At 34.7% G+C, this 15,194-nt stretch overlaps 1 protein-coding gene across 1 annotated transcript in view; it reads left to right on the forward strand.

Annotated features, from left to right (window-relative positions):
* The first annotated feature begins 7,529 nt into the window (after positions 1-7,529).
* Positions 7,530-15,194, forward strand: part of LOC145676471 (protein lethal(2)essential for life-like) — a 29,130-nt gene continuing 21,465 nt past the window's right edge. The window contains exons 1-2 of the mRNA XM_081747275.1: positions 7,530-7,878; positions 12,722-12,771. The gene's annotated coding sequence lies outside the window, so the exon portion shown is untranslated. The remainder of the gene's footprint in view (positions 7,879-12,721; positions 12,772-15,194) is intronic.

The following is a 15,194-nucleotide window of genomic DNA, read 5'->3' on the forward strand; positions in this document are numbered from 1 at the left end:
TTGTTTATTCCGTTATGAGAGCTCCTCCGTGGCTAAGCGGTTAGCGTACGCGCCTTTGGCGTGGGAGACCCGAGTTCGATTCCCGGCGGGAGCTCATGTGGTTCGGATTCCACGTTAATCAGTAGGTCCACGTCTCATATAGCCTCGCTGCTGAAAGGGACGCTAAACTAAAATCAACTCAACTCAATTTATTCCGTTATGAGTATTTCAAGTTTGAAGTTACCGACGAAGTGCCTGTGGTGCATCATCATGTAAGTAGCCCACTATGAGAGGGATACACTTTACACAAAAGCTCTTTCAATTTTCAAATTTAAAAGTAGTAGAAGAAATAATAAAGAAAAAGGACTTGAACCATATAAATATTGTTACTTGACTATTTCAACAAAAACGAAGTTGCAACTGTGCTGACGACCTTTACGGGGATGGAGATTTCACAAGTTTGGTTGGACCTCGCATAGAATTTGTGTGAAAGACCATGAAATATACGAGCAGCCCTGTCTATGGCTGACCTAATTCATTAAGCGGATGTCTGCTTCTTTTTTACATTTTCGAAATAAATGTATTCCTTATTATAAGTAGAAAAATACAGTCGGTAAAAGTTAATAATAAAAAGTCTTGAACAAGAATCTATAATCTTTAACAGAAAATGGATAAGGAAAGTAAGAAGAAACGCAATTATTTTAGCAATAATAACATCGTTAATAAGTAGGCAGTAGTTAGTATAATCATGACTTGTTTGCAAACACGTATCTTGAGATCTTTTTTGAGTACTCTATTTAGAACGTTTAGAATATTTGTTTTTTTTTTTTTTTTCTATATATAATTTATTAAGAGTCAGGTTTGCGGGGTTCTAGATTGTAGGAACTTTGCCCATATTAAAAGTAACTTTTGTCCTCTTGACCTGATTTACAGTCGTGAAATTTAAAATCGAAAGTTATAACAGAAAAAATTCTTTTACAACTATAAATTTTGGTATTTATTTTTTATACGATCTTGTACTTGGTGAGAAATTCTAGTTTGTAATTGTGAAAGTTGTGAATATTTGAAAGAATGTGAAGAAATATTTTCATAGCCTTGTAAAATATAAAGTAAATATTTTAAGTAAACACTTTTGTAATTTTCTTTAAAAAGATTCTAAAGTGACGGCTTATATGTTGATGTCCCTATTCAAATTACCCGTTCCGAAAACAGGTTCGTATTCATTTTAACCAATTTGAAAATACTTATTACCAAGACTTTTTAATTAACTTGATTGTTATTACCTACGATTACAACTATCATGTTATAAAAAGTGTATGTGTCACCTTACGAAAAGACAAGGAAACTCTGCTAGTTCACTACTGCCAGGACAATGAATGAAAGCTGTCACTGATTATTGGCAACAAAAGACACAGTTGTTAGTGCAGCATATTTTTTTTTTTTTTTATAAACTAAACTTGTATTCGAGCATCTCATTTTATTTGGTTCGATGTGATTTATCGATTTATACATATATAATGTGTTTGACAATGTTATTTTTAAAGGAAGAAAATCAATCAACAGTGTGGACTATATCTCATTAACTGAGTAATGTAGTCTTAGAATTGGTGTAATAAAGATCTTAATGACAGCGACGACGACTTCTGTATAATTTTGAGGAGGTATTGAAATATGTGTATATCCTTGTCACAAATTCGAATAAAGATATCTACATCCAGGGAGGCCAATTCCAAGATCAGTGTGCATGGTTAATGCCGATATAATTCAATTTCACTTTTATATCAGTAAGTAGCTGTAACAGAGCATCAATGTTCATATCTACGAATACGATATTTTACTACATGTTCTAGAAAAGTTTACATGGGTTTTTACACGCATGTATAACATTTTGTTTACCTCAATATTATCAATGGAATGATATATGTCTCGTCATTGGAAGACTGTTAGAACTACGCGTTTCATTCTTGGAAATATGTGTGTCAGTGTTAAGAGAAATCAAGTAACAAAACGTACAATCCGATTGTTAACAGTTAATATTTTTCACTTTAGAAATCTGTAATCAGGATCACAAAATTATTACAAAATCACTAAGCATACAAGTTACAAAACACCAGTTACTAATGTGTATTTACTAATAGATGCGAATGAACTCAATTATACTAATTTTCCTTTTATATGAACTAATCTTGGATCATATTCAATCCACTTTAAACGTATTAACTACATAAAGAGAAACTTACTCTGAAAATTATTTGTTGGCTATCGAATAATTACAACAAACATTAGTCTTTTCGGGTTCGATTCCCAGTAAGAGGGCATTAAAATTCAATCGCGTTACGTCACGTCTCATATAACCTATGTACAGCAATGGGATACTAAACCCCAACAACCAACATCAGTAAACATTCATTTTGAAACATAATTGCGAATTAATTAAAGTAAAACACATCAAAATTATATATATATATTTCCTTCTGAGTCCCCCTTAGTCCGCACTCATCATCTCTTCAAGTTCTCCTAACACAACACTATCATGTAACTGTTAAGTGAAAATGTTACATCAGAAATTTGTTTAAAATTGTATATTTCCTATGTTTTGTTGCTGCTACTGTGAATAACTACTTAAAATCCTCTCTAATTATGAAAACTCATTATTTTTTTTTATTAGTTTTACTCGTGCAATTCTGAGCAAAAGTCAGTTTACTCTTACGTCTAATAGAAACACAAATAAATAGTATTATGGCTCAGTTACACAAACTTTTACGAACAAAGAAATGATCATTTTCTACACAAGTAAATGCTCCAGCATATTTAAAATACCTACGTATTGCTTCTACATCCTGATAATTAGAGACCGGATGTTTAGGCACTAAAAACCTGGAAAATAGGCAGGCAAATAGGCACTTAAAATTTAAAAAATAGGCAGTAAAATAGGCACTAAAATATAACTCGAAATAATAAAGATAAATACTCAATACCATTAAAAAATAGATTGAAGTCATAGATAAGGTTCAAAGAATATAGAAATATACTTGTTTGTTAAAGAATATCTTCTTTTACTGTATATACATAAACGAGGCATGTTATGCATTCCACATACTGGGTGAACCTGAAAGATGTGCACATACTTCGGGAAGTGATTCGTGACATGAAAAAAAGACAAAAAGTGCTGTTGCATGTTGTCGAGTTCTGCGTCGTGTTCAAGTGACAGGGGTGCCAACTTGGAATCGAAAATCGAATCCTGACAATTGGAACGGGACATACAGGTGCGCACATACTTCAGGAGATGATTCGTGACATTCAAGAGGATTTTTTTTCTTTTCATGTCAGGAATCACCTCCCGAAGTATGTGCACATCTTTGAAGTTCATCTTGTATAGCTATATATTGCAATGTACCACATGCTTGTGTTTACAAACACATAATATACGTAAAAATGTGTGTATTATATTACATAAATTATATATTTTCCGAATGAAGGCTTATTTTGAAGAAAATGCATAGAATAGGCAATATTAGACACTAAAGCAATTATTTAGACAGTAAAGGTCGAAATAGGCAAAATAGGTAAAATAAAATTGCCTTAAATCGAAACTATAACCCCCCATATAAACTTTAAAACGTTATTTTTGATCATATCTTTAAAGAATAGGCATTTTGCCTAACATCCGGTCTCTAGTACTATGTTACATAAATTATATATTTTCCCAATGAAGGCTTATTTTGAAGAAAATGCATAGAATGGGTAATATTAGGCACTAAAGCAATTATTTAGGCAGTAAAGGTCGAAATAGGCAAAATAGGCAAAATAAAATTGCCTTAAATCGAAACTATAACCCCCCATATAAACTTTAAAACGTTATTTTTGATCATATCTTTAATATTAAAGAATAGGCATTTTGCCTAACATCCGGTCTCTACTGATAATTTTAATTTATTATATACTGCTTTCGTTAAATTTACTTTTATTTATAAGTAGGGCGATGCAACTACCAAGGGACAATACTTTGCATATGATGATAGCTATTTAATGTGGCCCTAAAACGTATGAATTTGTATTAAAAAAAAATGCTATTTCAGCAAATAATGTGATAAAACTACAATAGGCTATTAGTTGTTTTATGTAACATTATATTCCTTGTATTTGCAAAGTTACTTGACAATGCATAAATGCCCATCTTATTCAAAATAAGAAAGCAAACTATGATTTCTGTATCGCACTTATCATTGTTTAATTTAACAAATAAATTAGTTAGCAATAATCGAATATCATCAGATTTATGATTGTCCTAGGTACAATAATTTAAGTCCCCTGGTACATGCAACCTCCCCGTACCAAGAGACGACATGACTTGCTCGGTTAAAATTGTTCTGGATCTTGTTATTGTTGCAATACCCATATAACTTTTATGGGGCGTTTACACTTGGTCGATTTAGTCGCACGACTAAATCGACTCGCTGCATTTGCCACTAAATCGAAGCAACTAGACCGAATCAGATCGATGGATGTGTTCAATTATTTCAACCACAGAAAATAGAACGTCTTTCAATTCAGTTGCCAGTCGATTAGTCGCCTTCGATCAACAAGTGATTAAGTTGAATTCCTGTTTACACGGTCGATTAAATTGAAAGTGACGTCAATTCAACTGAATCGAACGCAAATCGACTAAGTGTAAACGCCCCATTACAGTATGAAATTAAAATATCCAGGTTATCGGGAACTTATTTATTTATTTTTTTTTCTTTAGCATAGTACAAATATATTCACTTTTCAAAAGCAAAATATAAGAAGTGTTCCTGGTATGTACGACTTCCGTTATTGGAAATTATTTATTGTTTACTCGGGTACAGAATAACGTCGTGCCTGTGTCTTGCAATATTGTACCCCTCCCAACTTTCGATAACCTGCATAAACATTTCTGAGTATGCGTCTGGTTCCAGTCTATACCTTAAGAATCTAACCACAACCTTCAGTTCATTAATAATAATAATAATTAAAAAAAGGGCATGTATGAAAAAGGCAACAGTCGCTTGAGTTTAGCAGAGAATTCGGTTTCTTTTTTCTTTCCTTTTTTTTTTAGTGTACCTTAATAATCTGCTCTTAGAATCTTAACTATTCAAACATTACTATACTATAAATATAATAATAACAATAAGACTGGCTTATCATACATATACACTATGAGATTAAAAGTATCCGGACACCTGGTCTTAAGCCCTTAGCCTTGATGATAGCTACTAACCTCGCAGGCATACTTTCAATCAGGTGCTGGAAGGTTTCTTGGAGAATGGCAGCCCATTTTTCACGGAGTGCTGAACTGAGGAGAGGTATCGATGTAGGTCAGTGAGGCCTGGCACGAAGTCGGCGTTCCAAAACATCCCAAGGGTGTTCTATAGGATTCAAGTCAGGACTCTGTGGAGGCCAGTCCATTACAGGGATGTTGTGGACGTGTAACCACTCCGCCACAGGCCGTGCAGTATGAACAGGTGCACGATCGTGTTGAAAGATGCAGTCGGCATCCCCGAATTGCTCTTCAACAGTGGGAAGCAAGAAGGTGCGTAACACATCAATGTAGACCTGCGCTCTGAGAATGCCAAGGAAAACAACAAGGGATGCAAGCCCCCTCCAAGAAAATCACGACCACACCATAACACCACCATCTCCGAATTTTACTGTTGGCACTACACACGCTGACAGATTACTTTCACCGGGCATTCACCATACTCACACCCTGCCATGGGATCGCCACATTGTGTACCGTGATTCGTCACTCCACAACGTTTTTCCACTGTTCAATCGTCCAATGTTTACGCTCCTTACACCAAGCGAGGCGTCGTTTGACATTTACCTGCGTGATGTGTGGCTTATGAGCAGCCGCTTGACCATGAAATTCAAATTTTCTCACCTCACGCCTAAATGTCATAGTACTTGGAGTGGATCCTGATGCAGTTTGGAATTCCTGTGTGGTGGTCTGGATAGATGTCTGCCTATTACACTTTACGACCCTCTTCAACTGTCGGCGGTCTCTGTCAGTCAACAGACGAGGTCGGCCTGTATGCTTTTGTGCTGTACGTGTTCTTTCACGTTTCGATTTCACTATCACATCAGACACAGTGGACCTAGGGATGTTTAGGAGTGTGGAAATCTCGCATACAGACTTTTGACACAAGTAACACCCAATCACCTGACCACGTTCGAAGTCCGTGAGTTGCGCGGAGCGCCCTATTCTGCTTTCTCACGATGTCTAATGACTACTGAGGTCGCTTGTAATGAGTACCTGGCACTAGGCGGCAGCACAATGCACTTAATATGAAAAACGTATGTTTCTGGGGATGTCCGGATACTTCTGATCACATAATGCAGCGTTTCCCAACCTTTTTCAACTTGCGGCACACTACGGGTGTTACTTGGATTCTCGCGGCACACTTATAGATATTATTATTTGTAAATATAAAACACAGTGGTATTTTTTCTGTTATTGTTGATCTCCTCACAGAGAAGAAAGCTCGATCACTGGTTTTCCCCCGTGGTAAATAATTATGCTTATTTTTCATTCAAATTTAAAAATAGAAAACAAATGCAATGAAAAATTGGACTCAGGTTTTTAGAAATACGCTTTCTTTTTAAAAACTGTATCCAGCCTTTTTACTAAGAAGAAAGGTCACTAAATAACGAACAAACAAACAAATATCTCTTATTTTTAAAACACAAATGTAGGTAATTTTTTTTTGAAAGGATTGAATGATATTTTAAATTTTCAAGTTACGAAATAGTCTGCAACGGCATGATGTAACATCTAAGGCATATATAGCATCTAGGATGCATCTAGGCAGTGCATATATAGCATAAGGATAGCGTATGCCTCGTACTGATTCCTGTAGTAAGCAAGAGGTTTCCGTATATTTGTACAATATATCGCTGTCTGGAGAACGGATTTTTCTCAGTATATGAAACTTAAAATTGTAGATTCATAGTAGAGGTTCATAGTAATGTGAAATACATTTTTCTCTAAGTTTTGCAATTTGATTGCTATAAAATTAATAATTTTGTTTCGATTTCTCGCGGCACACCAGCGGCCCATTCACGGCACACCGGTTGGGAAACGCTGACATAGTGTATAAACAAGAAAAACTTATCACGTCAATAATGTTAATTACTAGAAACAATAGAGAAATAATTTCCATTAATGAAGCTATCAAATAAAAAGAACGCATATAGCGCTTTACTGCCCAGTATCACATTGGTCCAAGGATTTTATTACATCCAAGCACCAGACCATAATTTTTTTTAAAAAAGAAAACGATGGCCGGACGAATATAGACAGTATTAAATATGTCGAATGCAAGCATCACTAAAATGCGTTAATTCAGATAAATTAATAACATAATTTTCGTCCAGTAGAAAAATTCTGGGGAGGGCAATCTTTGCTTCTTGGGAAGGCAGGCCTTCCCTAGCGCTCCACTACTTCCACCTATGGTGATGAAATAATGTGAATGCAAAGTATCAAATGAATTAATGTATTCCTTTGAAAGAAGGAAGAAATGATTTGAGCAAGACTGTGGGATTACATTGAGTATCAACGAGAAACAGTGCGAGTGAACTTGACACTTTTACCTTTGGTTCTTTTTAACTTTCTCGCAGTTGGCCACTTTGAAAGAAATTGCGAGAATCATCTGGAGTGTAAGAAGTAGTGGGAAAACTCTGGAAAGCGCGGGAACTTCACTGATAGGTATATAGAAAAACCACGTGAGGCTGCTCCGAACTTCAGCTACAGAACGTGCTTGTGTCTGTGTGTGTGTTGCTCCTGTGATCTCATACATCGATTTGATTGGTTCGTTCCGACCGGTGTGTGTCGAGCAGAAGACGGAAAGTGCATCTTCGAATAGCAGGCTAAATACGAATAAAGTATTGTATTGTATTGTATTGTATTGTATTTATTTTCATCCTTTTTCATACAAATTGTTCACAATGTGAACGTATGAGTTGGACACGTCATAAGAACACTGAATGTGTACATATGTATACATTTAGATCTACATGCAATATTAAAATAGTGTGAATTTATGTACAAAAAAAGGTACAATTTTTCATTATTCTAATTTACATACATCGATATAAAACAACAAAACAGTTAATAAAACCTTACATTATAGATATACAAAATATATATACATTAAACCTTATTTACTACAGGCGAGATATTCTTCTACAGAATAGAAACAGTACTCGAGTAGGTAGGACTTGACTGCTTTATTGAAACCAGATGTTTTGTTTTTTAAAGTGGAAGGAAGCTTGTTATAAATATTCACTGCCATAGGAAATGTACTATTCTTATGTACTTTTAAACGTGAGGACTCTACATGAAGATCAGAGGCTTGTCTTGTATTATGCATATGAATATCTGAGTTCAACCGGAAGCTGCTTGTATCTGTCTGTATATCTTTTCTTACAAATTTTAGAAGTTCATATATATATAAACATGGAAGAGGTAAGATTTCAAGAAATTTAAATAGAGGTTTACAAGAAGTTCGAGGTTTACTTCCGGTCATAAACCTTAAAGCTCTCTTTTGTAAAACGAATATGGAATTTAGCAGTGCAGTAGATCCCCAGAATATAATACCATATTTCAATTTAGAATGAAAAAGTCCAAAATAAGTTGTGAGCAGAACATGCTGACTGACACTATTTCGTAAAAGCTTTAACATGTAACAGGTTTGAGCCAATTTACTAGATAATTTTTGAATGTGAATTTTCCAATCTAATGTATCTGACACCCAAAGACCAAGAAATTTTATATCCGAGACGTAATTCAACGTTTTGCCATTAATTGTTACACAAGGGCGTTTTCTTATCTCGTTTTTTACTACGTGAAAGCACATGCACGAAGACTTTGTTGTGTTTAGTATTAGTTTATTTCTATCCATCCAGTCACTGACGGCAGACATGGTGGAATCTACTGCATTACATAACTCAACGTAAGTTTCTCCAGTTACTAAAATATTTGTATCGTCAGCATACAGAACAATTTTAGCAGAGTCTAAGCATTGTGGCAAATCATTTATATATATTAAAAATAGAATAGGGCCTAAGATGGAACCTTGAGGAACTCCAAATTTTAACTCTTTTGTATCTGAATAACATTTGCTTACTCCCTGAGTTTGACAGTTAATTTCAACAGTTTGCCTTCTGTTGGAAATATACGATTTAAACCAGTCATAAGCATTTCCCCTAATACCATAATCTTGCAATTTTTTAAGTAAAATTTGATGATCAATTGTATCGAAAGCTTTGCTAAGATCAAGAAATATGCCGGTTGTATATTTCTTAGCGTTTATTGAATTTAAAGCAGAATAGAGAAAGGAGTAAAGAGCAGTTTCAGTAGACTTATTTGATCTAAAGCCATTTTGAGCACGAGATATTAAGTTAAAATTATTTAGAAAGCTAACTAGTCTTATATACATAAGTTTTTCAAAAAGTTTAGAGAAGGTAGACAGACATGATATTGGTCTATAGTTCGATGTAAGATCTTTCTTGCCACTTTTATATAAGGGCTTAACAACTGCTAGCTTCAATGCCTCAGGAAAAACGCCACTACTAAAAGAGTTATTTACTATAAAGCATAAGATATCAGCAATTTCATAGGAGCATTGCTTTAGAATTTTATCAGGAACTTCATCATATCCTGAAGAACTCTTATTTTTCATTTTCAGTGTAGTATTTAAGATTTCCTGACTAGTTACTGGGTGCAAGAACAATGATTTTTCGAAAATATCGTTATGTCTACTAACGTATTGTTTGCTAGGTAGTTTATTGTTCACGTTATTAGTGATAAGCTTTTCCACTTCATTCGTGAAGTAATCGTTAAAAGCATTTGCAATTTCAGTCGGATTTTTAATAATTTTATTTTGACAAGAAACGCTAGTTATCTTAGAGGAGGGTTTTCGTTCCCCAGATTCTTTCCGAATAATTTGCCATGTAGCTTTCATTTTATTGGAAGCTTTCCCAATGTAAGTATCATTCTCTAACATTTTTGCCTGTTTTATGACCTTATGTAAAACTCGTCTGTACATTTTGTGGTATCGTTTAAACACGGGAGTACGGCACCGTCGGGATAGTTGATGTAAATAGCGCATTTTTTCTAGAGAAACTTTTATTCCAAAAGTCTTCCACTTCGAACTGACATTTGCCGATTTATTTATCTTAAATTTTTGTTTAGGAAAAGCAATATTAAAATAATGAGTAAATATACATAAAAAGGAATTAAATTGGTCGTTAACATTACATTCAATATAAACATCCTCCCACAACTCAGTTTTCAACAAGTGTCTGAAATATGCTACGTTAGTGGGTGTAAATGAACGCCGTTCAGACCATTCCACGCCCACGTTTGTATTCTTATTAATTATTTCTGTGTAAAAATAGAGAAGTTGAGCATTATGATCAGAATAGCCTAGGTTTAGTACATCAACATGAGATACAAAATCATCACGTGGAATTATAATTTGGTCAAGAGCAGAGATTCTTGTTTTGCCTATTCTGGTAGGAGTATTGACGATAGGTTTCAGATTAAATGATGTGCAGAGCGAAATGAGATCTTCTTTTTCTTTGCTATTATTTAGTAAAAAATCAATATTAATATCACCACAAATTACTAACGACTTTTTAGAGGACGAGAATTCCGATATAAGCCTTTCTAATTTATTCAAAAAGTCATTGACATTACTGTCTGGCGTGCGATAGAGACAGATAAGTATTAAATTATGATCGCAAAATTCAAGTGCTACAGATTCGAAAGTTTTCTCAACGTTCAATGTAAGGGTATTCCTTAGAATTTTGATACGAAAGTCCTCTTTGACGAATATGGCAATACCGCCATGGGATATATTTTTCCTACAATAGTACGCAGATAGTTTAAAACCTGTGAGTGAAATTGTTTCTATTTCTTCTTTATTCAGCCAGTGCTCCGATATACACAAGACATCAATTTTACTTAATTCATTTTCCAAAATAATTTTTAATTCGATTATTTTATTTCCTAATCCTTGGACGTTGTGGTGCAGGATTCGGAGACTGGTATTTTTTGACTCACTTACGTCTTCTACTTTTTGATTAGGAACATTACCGGTAGTTATATCTACTGCTTTTAGTAGGGGAGTATTACTTTGGCAACTTACATTACCTACAACATTTAGATCCGAGATACAAGAGGACATACCACAACACACATAACCTATATTACTTTTTTTGTCATAACAATTACAGGAAACTTCTCTATGTTTATTTTGAGGAAGTGAAGTACACGTCATAAATTTCGTTTTTGTGCAGAACTCGTAACCTATAAAAAAGCATTTGCTGCCTCAATAATCCAATCACAGACCCTTTTCTTTCCTTTTGCATTTAGATGTAAGCCGTGACTAGTGTAATCCTGTCTACGCAATGCACCTAAACTAACAAATTTAACATGGCTGTACTTTCTAGAGATTATTTCTTTCACCTGCATATTAAATTCAAATATTGATCTGTTTACACTACCATTCGGCCTATGCGGAAAATCATACCTATAGGGTGTTGACAATACTACTGTTCTAATATTTCTTTTACCTGTGCTTTCAAGTGCTCTTTCTAAAGATACTAACACATTCTGGGTTTCTAGTGGATGGCTTAGGTTATTATTAGTTCCACCAGTCAACACAACACAATCGTCTTCATTGAGATTACTAGTTAGTTTATGAACGTTCTCAACGATAGATTCGTAGGGTGCACTTGGTTTCACAATGCTGCTCACACTAAGGCCAGTATTTGCACAATCTTGGATAATAGATGCACAGTTTCTTAAATGACTGTCCCCCAATAGTAGCATTTTTCGCCTGTTCTTTTCTTCTGATCGAGAAGAGATTCCTGTTGACTTATTGAAACTTCTAGTACCGGTACATTGTTCTTGACTGTCACTCTGTGAAAGAATGTTTTGTTGTGTTCTATTGGATGCACTAATATTGCTAACGGATTTCACATGTGCTCCCTTAATGTTATCCTGTACCCTTGTAACTGAGTTAAACTTCCTTTCACTGTTTTTCTTTACTTTACATTGCATGTTCTTTGGTGATGAACTTAGTGGAGCTACTGCTGTTTTACAATTCGTATGTAAGTTAGACTGTTGATAACACTTGCACTTCTTTGAATGTTCACACTTGCCATAATTTACTGTTTCAATTACGTCACTTTTACTGTTTATGCATTGTTCTTCATCGAGAATAGCAAACCTATTACTAGTTTCTACATTTGATACACATGCAGAAAGTCGATTATTTCTTACTACTTCTGACCACTGGCCATTTCTATGAATTTGACCTTGCACTTCAGCACTTTTATCATCTCGTTGTTTTCGAAGTTCGTTTAATTTGCCTTTCAACGACTCTACATCATTCATCAAAATATTTATTATTTCTTGTAGAGAAGAAACTTCCTGTTTTGTTTGTACACAGCTTACGCAAGATCGTTCTGCTATAGCATTTTCTACTGGAATATTTGTACCCATCCCTCGTTTCGTTTTTGACCTTGTTACTGTCTCTGTTTTGTTATTAATCTTTATAACACAGGTATCACACAAACTAGGAATATTATCAACGTTTCTACAGCATTTTTTTCGACACCTTTTACACAAGATCGCCAGGTTTCTTGTTAAATCTTCAGCAGATACGACACCAACACAACCATCTTCCGCCATCTTGACTGAAATGCTCTCAATAAAGAGATTAAAATTTGGTATAATCATAAGGATTTCTTAGAAGTAAGGTAAGTAAGATCTACTGTAAACAAACATATTTGGGTTCACTCGAGCAGAGGGCTCTTAAAATATGATGCGAAATGTTTTTCGTGAAAAAATGAAAAAATTTTGAAACTAATTTCTGTCAGTGCACAGCATGTTAATAGTACCGTAGTAAAAGTACTGTGTTTCTCATCGCAACGACCTATTTGTACCTGGTAAAGCAGTAAAACCGTTTTGAAGGTATATAAAACCTGTAACCTAGCCTAAAAATGTGTTAAAAAAAAAAAGTCAACATTTGGTAAGCAGTTATATCCTCGTTTTGAATGTAAGAGATGTTACCAGTATTTTAAAAGCTTTAACCTAACGTTTAAATATAAGAAATCTTAAAATTTGGTAAAATCAACCTGAAAGGTCTAACCTAACCTAAAAATTATGAAATTGTCAAATTTTGGTAGAACCGTCTGCTCAAGTAATGCCCCATATTTAATCTCTGGATAAGGTAACTCTTTACTTTGGGCAAGGCAGTGATATCCTGTCAGTACATAGTATTGCCAAACGAGCGTCAGCGAATGAAGGCGGGTTAGAGCCCCGCAGGGCGCGTTGTTTTCTGTCTTTCCTTCTTGGGAATTGTAACTATAATTGCGTGAACCGGCTCAGATTATTTGGTTATTGTCACTGCCTTGCCTAAAGTAAAGACTTGCCAAAAGGAAGCCACTTTTACACTGGAGATTTTATCAGGTGTAATGCTAGGTTAAGCAGATTATACAAGTCACATGGTATACAGTACCTAAATAGGGTTGCCAGATTTTGTAAACGGAAAACCGGGACACCAATTTCAGGTTATATATAATGTCAGGGTTCCTACTTATTTTGCCAGAATCAATTAATTACCTGTCTTTTCTAGTTACCTCTTAAAATTTTTCAATTCATCTTATACACAGTTAACGAAAAGAAAGAACCACTATGGATGTATAAAGAATGTGAAAAGGTAACATAAGAGTAGCTACCTGACGTCCCTTATTCCGATTTGTTGTGTTTAACAGGTCTTAAGTATTGCACCAAGTACGACACCCTTCCATTTATGATTGAAGACATACATTTTTTTCTTTGTTGCGTCCTTACTTGAGTCGGAAACACTGCTCTAAAAGAAATACAAATTTAGCATTTAGCAAGAAAAAATACATTTATGCTAAATTCAGAACGATGAACAAAAACGAAAACTCTTTAAAGACTTATGCAGGTTCTCCAAAAGCGTGGCCGAACAAAATCCAGTATCAAAATTAACAAGACATATACCTTTGTGTGTTTGAATTGCCACTTCTTGTGCTAGAGTAAGTTGTTACGGAATTTTAACCTGACAATTAGCGAAAATTTTATCAGATAAAGGAAAAGATAAATAGAAAACTATTGAATGCATTTTTAGCATGTTTAGAAATATTTATCCACACATAGGAAAGTGTATTAAAGACAACTTAGTTCTGTAATCGTTGAAGTGGGATTTCAAATGAAAATTATGATATAAGACTACGGATCTAAATGTGATACACACTCAGGTACCTTTCATATTCTTACAATACAAACATTAGAATTGTTCGAAAAATAAAGCAAATTCTTCACATGAAATGTATGTAACACACAAGAAATTTTTCGGACTCTTATATTAATTTGCGAAAATAATATAGCGAGCAAAAGCTTAAAATTCCTCTTCGCAAGAACACGGGATTTGCTATTACACAATATTTTCCCACTAGTGTAAATTTCTATGTTTTTGTAGGTGTTCTGAATTCCCTTCTCCTTCTTACGGTATTGTTTGAAAGTTCTAGAACAAGGCTCGTAGCGAGCCAAAAAATGTGGAGGGGGCGATCCAACCATATTATAGCTCATTTGCAAGCCAACCGTGAAACTTTGAAAGGGGCCAGCAAAAATTTAAAGGGGGAAGACCCCCTGGCACCCCGTGGATAACTTTTTTCCTGCTAGATCATAATGTATATACAGGTGAAGTTAATATGATTTCCAAAGCAGTGGAAATAAAAATAAAAGTGGAAATTTAAAAGAACGATAGGCACCTCTTTCAAGCACGTCAAGCAATGTCTAATGTAGCAGAATGGAAGTTTAAAACAAAACGTTCGGAGTAGCCAAAATCATCCACTCTTAGGCCAGTACCTTGGCTTTTCCAGTTTCACGCACTCTCTTTATATATATGCAGGGTTTGAAAAAACCCGGGTATTTTTGAAAAAACCCAACCCACCTGGGCCCATGTGGGTTTTTTCGGGTTTAATTGGGTTTTATCGGGTTTAATTGGGCTTTTTCGAAATATTTCAAAGTCTTTGGGGTAAAAATGTTAAAAAATGATTTACATTTCAAGATTTCATTGTCACAACTTGCAACATTTCTTTTTTCTCTGCTGTTTTGAAAAAATGGCCGCCATTTTGAAATTTTTTATTGGATA

The sequence above is a fragment of the Thermobia domestica genome, chromosome 2, assembly GCF_964235325.1.
Source record: "Thermobia domestica chromosome 2, izTheDome1.hap1.1, whole genome shotgun sequence".
NCBI classification, from domain to species: Eukaryota; Metazoa; Arthropoda; class Insecta; order Zygentoma; family Lepismatidae; genus Thermobia; species Thermobia domestica.